This window comes from Anopheles darlingi, chromosome 3, assembly GCF_943734745.1.
Source record: "Anopheles darlingi chromosome 3, idAnoDarlMG_H_01, whole genome shotgun sequence".
NCBI lineage: Eukaryota > Metazoa > Arthropoda > Insecta > Diptera > Culicidae > Anopheles > Anopheles darlingi.
Genome location: NC_064875.1, coordinates 62,217,042 through 62,227,041, shown reverse-complemented (window position 1 = coordinate 62,227,041; position 10,000 = coordinate 62,217,042). Strand labels below are relative to the sequence as shown.

General features: G+C 47.5%; 1 protein-coding gene across 5 annotated transcripts in view; it reads left to right on the top strand.

Moving 5' to 3' along the window:
* LOC125958038 (potassium voltage-gated channel protein Shab) overlaps positions 1 to 10,000 on the top strand; it is an 82,990-nt gene that overhangs the window by 46,668 nt on the left and 26,322 nt on the right. The gene's annotated exons all lie outside the window — the stretch shown is intronic.

Here is a 10,000-nt window from a genome sequence, read left to right as displayed (position 1 = left end):
CGCTGACCTTCTCGTTCTCGAAAGTTCGTGGTCCGCTGACAACAACAACAGCCGTGCGGCGTCTATATCCTCCTCCTCCTTCCCCCCGGGGTTCGCTATTTCATTTGGCAACGATTCAAAAACAATTAACCTAAAAGCCAACGAGCGCCAGGCAGCCAGCCATCGGCTAGCGAGGGTCCGATGGGACGATAAGCGGTACCGAGATGACCGATGAAGGATGTGATAGTTCCGGACCTGACATATGCTCGCTCGGTCCCCATTGCTGTCTGTCCGCTCCCCCCTTTTGATCTCCGTTCTCCCGGAGCTAATGAAGTGAGAACCTAATTTCATCTCGGCGCAGTTTTCCCCCTTGGGGGATGGAAGGGAATCAGATAGGACAGAAGACAGAAGCGCTGGTCCATGAGCAAGGAAATGCCCAAAGGACAGGTGATGGCCAGTAGAGGCCAATCTGCGCCAATCTGATAGAATAGTTGCCCTTTCTGGCCAACGGGAGCAAATGCCAGAAGTCAATCCATTTGGAACCATGGAACATGGCATTCAGTGTTCCAATAATCTGTCCTATAGAGCAGGAGCTATCTCTCTCTCTCTCTCTCTCTGGCTGTCTGTTGCACGCTCGTGCCATCGGTATTAGTTTAAGCTGTTTGTCTGCGTAAAAGAATTTCAATTTCGTTCGCTCAGTGTTGATCGGATTACAATAATACAAACACCCCACGCCAGCCAGCAGTCGGGGACCGGAAAGCCATCGGATTAGCAATCGCTTAAGTGCGCTTTCTAGCGGATTTGTCAACGGGCAACCCGGGTAAAGGAAGGGAAGGAAGGCCGCCTTGCACTTTGCACTTCGTGCGGTCTCCCCAATGCGCTGCATAGTGCAAAAGCAGTTCTCGGCGCGCTCTCTCACTCTCTCTTTCTCTCTATCTCTGCCGCTTGGGGGGATAGAGAAGGGATCGAATGACAAATTGACTTTGCAAATCAGCCACTGCACTGTCACGTAACTGTCACGGCGAAGTAGGCCATCCGTAAGCGTAGACAATTGGAATGGCGAATGCTTTCTCAGCACTGGGACTCGTAGGGAGACAATCAGCATTGAATTTTCATAATTGCCCTAGGGTTCTGTTTGGGATTTCGCTGGAGGGATTCGCTCTACCAGCTGTTTGTTTGTGTTCGGGGCGAGCTCCGTTAATTTCGCTGATGGAGGTAGCACTCACAGTATATTGGGAATCCATAATGGAATTGTGGATCCCCCGGGCTGCTGCTGCTGCATTTGAGAGCGATGCTGCAATTATGCTGCACTAGTGCGAGACTTTTAAATGCATGTTGTTTGTTGGCAGACAGCATCGGTAATGGGATCGTGCCGTCGTCGTTGACGGCGGCTTTGGCGTGAGTTCAGCGAATGCGCACCAGTGAATGCGTCACGTTGCATAAGCGCGTGGTTCTACATTTTTTAAGGATGGCGACTCCTTCATCGACAATGGCCGCACATCGTCATCATCATCATCATCGTAAAAGCGGTCTACCCGGGACGTAAACGAAGATAAATGAATTATTAATAGCACGGTGTGGCATGATGGCTGGTACTGGTGACGGTACCTACTTTGTCTTGTGTCGTTTTGCGCCTGGCCCTTGGCGAGTATTGGCCAGTCGTTCGACAGGAGCTACAAAACCATTGCCAGTCTGGTGTGTAATGCTGCTATAGGTGCTTCTAGGAAAGCGAGGAAGGAAAGCAAACCTATCACCACCCCCGATACCCGATGATGTCGAGTGAACTACGTCGGAGTCGATTGAGCTGACGAGAACCACCTCACGTCGCGTCGCGGTAGTCCGCAATTCGGGATGATTATGACTAATGAATCTATTGGCCGATGGATCGGGCACGCCAGCTCCCCATAGCCCTAGCCAGCCAGCCGGCCAGCCAGAATGTCTGGAGACAGGAAACGTCTGGAATAATTAATGACGCACCCGAGTGAGGGTCTGGGACACAGACCGGGAGACACACTCGAAAAGGTTGCTTCGCACTCGATCGTTTTCGAGCTATTGCTGGCCACTATTAATCCCAAAGTGGGCACATTTGTTGTATTAAGCGGTAGCAGTGGCGACGACGTTGGCGTCTTCGTCTGTTACACACGCGAGTCCGATGGACCGGCCTGCGTGTTGCGCCGTACTAATGATGCCGCCGTCCCTCCCGAGAATGAGTTGCTTTTCATCGATCAATCTAACCAGGCCCGGGCCATGCCATGGCAGGAGATGCCTGTCGGCCTTTATGCTGCTCTTTGCTACGTTCACTGCATTATTAGCGATAAATTATCATTTTCCTCGGAACGCCTCGGTGTGTATGTATGTCTTGGGCAAAAATAGGTTCTCGAGGAGGAAAAGAGGGGTAGCTTCTAGGAACTTCCAAAACTGGCTCACAAATGGAGCGCAACGGAACTGTTGTTGTTGTTGTTGTTTCACCACCACCATCGCTCTATCGCGCCCGTTCGTCTCATCTCGTAATACCGCATCTCGTCTTGGAATGTCTCCGACTCCGAGGACGACACAATGGAGCAACACAATGATAGCCAGAGTAGCTTCTGCGCTATCTGCGCGACACACACACACACACATACAACCAATCGCTTCTTCGTTATCAGTTCCTCCTTGCATCGTTTCGTTAAGATGCGTCATACGCCATTTGCAATGTTCCAATTTCCTGATGGAATAGTCTGCTTCACGAGAAAACGGATGTTATGATTTGACCGGAACGGACAGAATGACGGACGAACGGACCAGCTACGGCGATAATGACTATGATTTGATATCGATATTCGCATTATTTTCAAGTGGCGTTTTATTTTCCCTTCTCAAATGATTCTGTTCTTCCTGATGGAGGAGCTACTATGAACCTGTTGCTTTTGTTGCTCTACGGAGCATAGATCACCCTTCCCTATCCGCGTATTCCCGTACTTATGCTTTCACATATGTATTGCTTCTGTTAATGACTGTACCCGCCGCTGTACGTAACACGACATAGTTTGACAATTATCTTCTCTATTGTGTTTCCTCGAATCGAAGTGGTTTCGATGTTCATCTTATTGCTAGTATCGGTACAAGCAACCTCGTCCTCGATGTTGTGCCCGTACTCGATGTCTGTTGTTGTTTATTGTTTTGCCATCTCGTATCTCGTGCACTAACCACACACAATCACACAAAAACAAACGACAGAGTGACGAGATGGTTGGCGAGTTGTACGATCCTAACAGCGAACCAACTCCCGATCACCAGCGAACCTCCCTTAAATACCGGATCGTGAATTAGGATGAAGAAATCGATCGGAAGATCGACAAGGGAGAGGGAGAACGCTGAAGACGTGATCCTAGATGCAACACTGGAAAGCCGGCATTACCGGTGTCACGTCTTATCCTGGTGCTCTCTCTCTCTCTCTCTCTCGCACGATGTTCGATTTTTCCTTCCAAAAACCACAAACGGAATGCTACTAACACACTAAGCAAAAAAAAAAGGGCAAATGAAATCTTAATATGTTGCTTCTCGATGGTAAATGTTGTGTAACCGATGTTCGATATAACCTAGCTAACCACTATCTCCGCACGTGGCCCCACCAGATGTGGTCACGTGCCGCTGCAATTCGGTGGCCAAACTTTCGGGCCCTCGACCAAACTCCAATTTCTTCTTCTTGCACCATTTATCCATCTCCTCCATTGTCTATACACTGCATCGAAGACGAGATTACACGGTCATCCGGTCAAGAGCACTCAAGACATGTTACACTCACCCATACACCCTTCGATTCGTTGTCCTTCTCGACGTATTGTTCCACTTCCGCTCTCTCTCTCTCTCTTCGGTCTCATCTCACTTTTCCTTCATATTTGTTTCTTGTGATCTCTCGTGATTGTTTTCAAAGACACGTGCCAAGACACATTACGCTGTAATTTGTACGCGCGCTCCTCCGCCTTGTAAACTGTCTGTGTCTCTGGGTGTTTGTGTGTTTTTTCTCTTTATTCTCTTGTTCTGCTGTACATCTCTCTTGCGTTGTGATTGGTATGTTTTTGGTTTTTATCGTTTTCCGATATTCGTTTCGTTCTATTCATCCGCCGACTGGAGATCGGTTCGGGCTTCCGTTTTTCCTTTTTTTTATTGCCATTTTTTGGAGTTTTTCTTAACTTCCCTGTTGAGTTTCTAGCGTTCTGTTACCTTCCGAGGCGACATGACATGATGGGATGATGTTTCCACTTTCATTACGTTTACTACTAAAACTAAAGAACCAAAACTAAGATTTACAGCGCCTCGAACTCCTCAAAGCTTAACCGGCGTGTGTGGTTGTGTGGAAGAAGCTTCGTGTGTTCGGCCTACAACCGGGCACCATGAGGTCAACGCGTCACCGTTAACCGGGTACGACGCATCGTTTGCATCCATCACCAGCACCACTACTACTACTATAACCATCATCTCGTCATCAAAAACTCTTCGCTTCGTCGGGATACCATGTGTGTGTGTGTGTCACAACTCAGACACATGCACTGAACGTTTCAACACCGTAACGCATCCCGGTGCCCCTCCTGGGGTAGTTACGGCTTTAACGTTCACCGTTCGGAATGGGCAAACGCGATACGACCAGGCGGCAGGCGTGCTGTAGAATCCTCTGTTGACGACGCAAACTTTGTATACTAAAAGAGACGCACCCAAGAGTCTTATCTCGGGGTTTCGCTCGTCCCACCCCCCCACCCCCCTCCGGAAATTTCTCGGGGGGCTGGACGAGCGTGAACCTTTAGAAATCCGGAGAAAAGCAGTCTCGTGAATGGTTCGTTCGATCCGCCTTACCCGCGTGATCGAGAGACTGCTTTTCTCAGTACAACCAGCGACAGAAGGGCCAGGCCGTTGGCACTCATCTCATCCCGTTCGGACCATCCCGCGGGCGGATTGGTAAATGTCGGACCCCGGCGGAGCTCTACCAACAAACCTTTCCATGCTAATCGACCATTGGCCAAGCCGGCGAGCGAGCGAGCGAGCGAACGAATGATACCGCATCGCAAACCGATACCGATAGAGAGCCGCCGGGGACATCACGTGAGCGGCGGGATCGCGGGATGAGATCGCGCCCCGGGGTTTTGCGCCTGGCCCGAACGTTGGCTTATGCTTTGTCACGGATTTCGCCGGTGTCGTGCAAGTTTTGGTCAGTTTTCTTCCCGATTTTACGACAAATATTCTCGATAGAGTGTAGGATTCCGAATCAGAGATAGAACAAGAAGCAAAAAATGCGCCAACAAAAAAAAAGAATTCGAACTTCCTGGAACCTACCCCCCCCTCGACCCCACAAAAAAATGATAATCCTTCCCCGTTTGACTCGATCCTGATCCTGTTCCCTCAATTTTTCGTGCACCAACCGGTTTATGTCCCCTTGCCCTCCGGCCTCCCGTTTTTTAAATGACTCCCGTAATACCTCCCCAACTCCCTCGTTGAGATGTACTTTGGTTTTGTTTTAGAGTTTCGTTTTTTTCCGTAGCTAGCTCACTGGTTGGTTGGTACCCGGTAGAGAGAACGAGGCTCAGCAGCTCAGCAATGAACCATTTAGCATCCATTCATTTTCACCTTCACGGGGGACGTTTGAGTCACCCTTACCACCCTCACCACCTCCACCATTTTGCGTCTGGAATGTTTGTTAATCGGTTTTTTCCCTTCCCGGTTTTCTTCTATCTTTTTTACGTAATGTTTTGGCCTTGGGCGTGTACGCACGCGCCCCCATTTGAACTTCAAAAAGATTCCTTCCCCAAAAACGTTATCGTAGTCGGTTTGATCTGCATTTTCGATGTCTTGACTTCTCCCTGGCCTTCTCTTATCACTACTGTACGTGCCTTTCTGAAAAGTTTTGCCCGTGTAGCTCGATCGCTCGCTCGTATTAGATGCTGTCTAGTTGCACGGAGTAGCTAAAACCTTCTGGGTCTGTTATCAGCTCTTTCGCCAGGTCTGATCTTTGGTTGTGTTCGGTGCCCGAGAGAACTGGAAAGATGTTCTGGCCGGATAGACCGGCTGGTTTTCTTTTCTCCACCTTTTTTCTCTTCTGTTTTTAGTCACTTTCATCCGGAAGTTACTAATTTTACATGTTTGGTTTCCGTTTTAAATTTAGCTCCTTAGCTAATCTCTTGCCCGGGATGGGTTCGGTGGTCTCTTGGTTCCTTATTAAACTTTCTTTCGTTCCGCTGACTTCGCGATGAAGCCTTCGCCTTTAGTACCCTTCTTTTATCATCTCTTCTCGTTTGCCAATTGTTCTGGATTCTGGCGACGCTGCGATCCGAGTTTTCCTCCATATCCTCCTTCTCTTTCTCTCTCTCTCTTACTCTCTTTATCTCTTCAATCACCTTCTGTATTGTGTGTTGCTGTGTGTATTTGTGTTAGCGTGTGTTAATGATTCTTGTGTATTATGCTATTGGGAATGTGTTTTGCATTATTGGAAAGTTTTCTTTTTGTTGTTCTTTTTTTTCTGAACAGAACTATCTCAATCGATCGGTTTACGAAAGTGGTTAGGGCCAATTGGTTTACATCTGGATATTATATAACACTCAACTACAAGAGTAAAACAAGCAAAATCGCAAACTCAGCCATACAAATCACACAGACATACTACTCCCCAAAAACCATCCCTTCTCCTTCCATTCCACCTCGATGCTCTGTTCCTCTGTTCCTTTGTTCCCACTTCAAACCTTCAGTCTCACTCCCAACAACCCCCCTTCCCCCCAGTCAATCTAATCATAATTGTACACAACAAAAAATCAAGAGCAGAAACAGAAACGAAGCGGTGAAGAGAACCAGCCATCTATCGTGAGATTTATAAATAAGATCGAATCGCAAAAAAAAACCACCAGCGATAACACCACTACCACCTTCTTCGGGATACAATCCTTTCCACATACACATACAGCATCAGATCAGGTCTGTTTTCTTTCCCGATCTCCCCAAACACCAACAATCGTTCACTGAGAAGGGGCTCGTACGATTGTGAGTCGACCTTTTCGTGTAGATATAATTTACGGCTGAGGTCAATCTTGACTGCTACCCCGCCTCTTACCCCGCCACAAACAACATGCACACAACCCTCACGAAACATAACCTCCTCTGAAGATGAAGCGGCTGATCCGTTCAATCTAATCGCTTCCTACCACGGTCTCGAGAAATGTACGGTGTACGATCGTGTGTGACTACTTGCCAGAGAGAGTAACGAGTTCTCTATCCGTAGCTGATAGCCTTTTCCATTTTATGGCTGCAAATGTAAATGCAATCGCTTCGGTATGCCAGTTCTTCCTTCCACCACTACCATAAAAAAACAAAACATTAGAAACATGCCGCTATACTCTTGAATACCGGTTAGTGTAGTTCAGAGCTGCTACAGATTTCCCCAACATTTGACTCTGCTTCATTCGCTACACATTTTCCTTTCCTTGTATTGCTGATGTGAACATACTGTTCATCGGTCCACAAAAGGTGATTGAGAAACAACAAAAAGGAAACTCGCCACTGGGCGTCAGGCGTGTTTGCATATATACTACTGTTTCGTTGTAGATGTTCTGTATACACATATATTAGGCTAGTTATAATTTGTTCGTTTGTATATTGTATATAATGCTTTCGATGTTTGCTGTACATAAGTTTGCATGTGCTTGCAATGTTTGCGCGGCTGCATCAGTTATTGGCGCTTTATCGTATGCGGCATCATTCTCCTTTATTACCTTTTGCTTTAAGAATCGTTCAAGCTATGCGCTATCGGTGCGAAACCCGAACTAGGAATGTACAGACCGACCGTCCGATCATCAATCATTTCGCCACGGGCCCTTTTGTGTGGCACGTTGCTGCACCGCTACAATATACGGCTAATGAGTCCCTCGTCGAGCACGGGATTTATCTCGATTGGTTTTGTGGGTGGGAACTACCAACTACACACTAATTGGCCAATCGAGAATTGGTGCATTGGTAGCAGCGTGTTCGGTCTGCACGGCCATACGATTGCCGATAAGACGCGTCTTTGAGTGAGTTTGCAACATGTGTCATCAATCCGAATCCATCGCGTTTGAGCCATTGAGCGACATTAAACAAACATCGAGCAGACATTAATCATGAAGCATGAAGTTCACCACCTGTTTGATGCCGACAGCCACTGCCATCAGCATCCCTGGCACAGTCCAGCCAGGGCAGGTCTTTCAGTTTTCTTCCAATAAAATCGCGAAAATATCCCCCCATCCCCCCGAAGCCGGTTTCGATTTCGTCGCCTGCAACTTATGGGCTAATTGGTATGTAAATATTTATATTAGTGGACCCACCCCCCCCCCCCCCAGCTCACGCCCTCACGCCAGTGGATCGCATTTCACCGTTTTCTCAGTGACCTTCCGGTCCGACAGCTCGAGAGCTCGAATGGCGTAAAGAGAGCGGAGACGGAAAAAGGAGTGGTGGAGCTGAATGAGCATTTGTTTACAATTTCCGGTCACTCCGGGAGGGCGCGCGGGTGGGTGGGTGGTCGTTTGTTGCATTTGAAATTCGTTCATCTCGATACATTCCTATTCGATTGGATTCGATTGAAGATCGATAATTTTTTTTGCTTCTTCTTCGAAGCGATGAGGTTTGTGGAGGAGGTGATCCGGATGCTTACAAGCGCCCATCACGTTGCTTTTAGTGTTTTCGAGGCGGAGTGGCCACACTCCTACCACTGTTTGGCGCACGTGCTTCGATCGATAGTTAGCAGATGATTATAGGTTGATGTGATGAGATGAGGTGCGCATTTGTTGGACGATCGATATGACGATCGGTCGATCGAAGGTGTGAAACCGACTTTTTATTGGATAACACTTTCGTTAATGAGATGAGTTCATGACCTCGGGTATCATGAAAAGGGAGCGCCAGAGACTTCCATTTGGATGATGCTATTCGACAGTTGAGAGCATCATTATCACGAAACGACAAAATGGCTCTATTACTGAAATAACGAGAATGGAGGTTCGTCTTTTCTTAAAAAAAGAAGCTTTAACGAACTCGCTACACGCCAAACTTGAATTAAGTCAAAGCATCGTTATGAAACCGACGATGAAGGCCACTCTAGAGTAATGGACATCCAGTTTATGGGGCGAAAGTTCTAAACGGGGTTAGAGAGCTATCGTGCTTCTTCGTGCACGAGTAAATATGTTTCACTCACACTCACACTGACGGTGGTGACCATTTTGAAGGATTATCTCCTCCAGAATTTTTTAGCTCGTAGTAGCTACTTTCGAGCGAACGAAAGTCCCAAAAGTGGCCAATTCCGAGGCAAACTTTAAATTTATGCCGCTCCACTTTCCACTTTTTTTAGAAAGCCACAAAAAAGGGCTGCCAGGCAGGCATTGCCAGACCATTGCCTTGGGCGGCTAGAAGTAGGATTATTTACGGATTACCGTTTTTTTGGCGAATGTTTACTAGCGTAGTAAATGCTTCTCTCTAATTGTTTACCCTTTTTTTTTGGTTGATGCATTTTATACCTTATCGCGTAGTCTCTCATTAGAAGCATCGGCAGCGAACGCTGCTCACCACCTTCATCACAATCAATTGCAAATAGTGTATGCCCCGGGATAGCTCGTATCAGCCAGCCAAGTATTATTCCCTTCTCTCTCTCACACACACACTCTCTCTCTATTTCTTTCGTTTTCGTTTGTGTTTGCGTTGGTTCGCAGTTTTTGGTTCGGAGTTTCTCAAGATGCGCAAGTAGTAGATTGAACGGTGTTTACTTCGTTGGTTAAAGAGCCCTTTCTTTGGACTAGTACCATTTCCAAATTCGATTGGTTTGAAGTTCCTCTTGTAGGTAGAGGTGCCGCTACCATTAAAAAAAAAAACAAAACGCGTGCCCCAAAAAGCACGTTCCCGTTTGCGTTTCCCGCCTCAAAATCATTACGATGATCCCACTGTTCCCGTGTTCCCCCGTTTTGCTCTTCCCTGTTTGCTCTTCCAGCCTTCCCCCCACCCCTCGCCCTTATTTCCCCGATTTGTGATCGTCCAT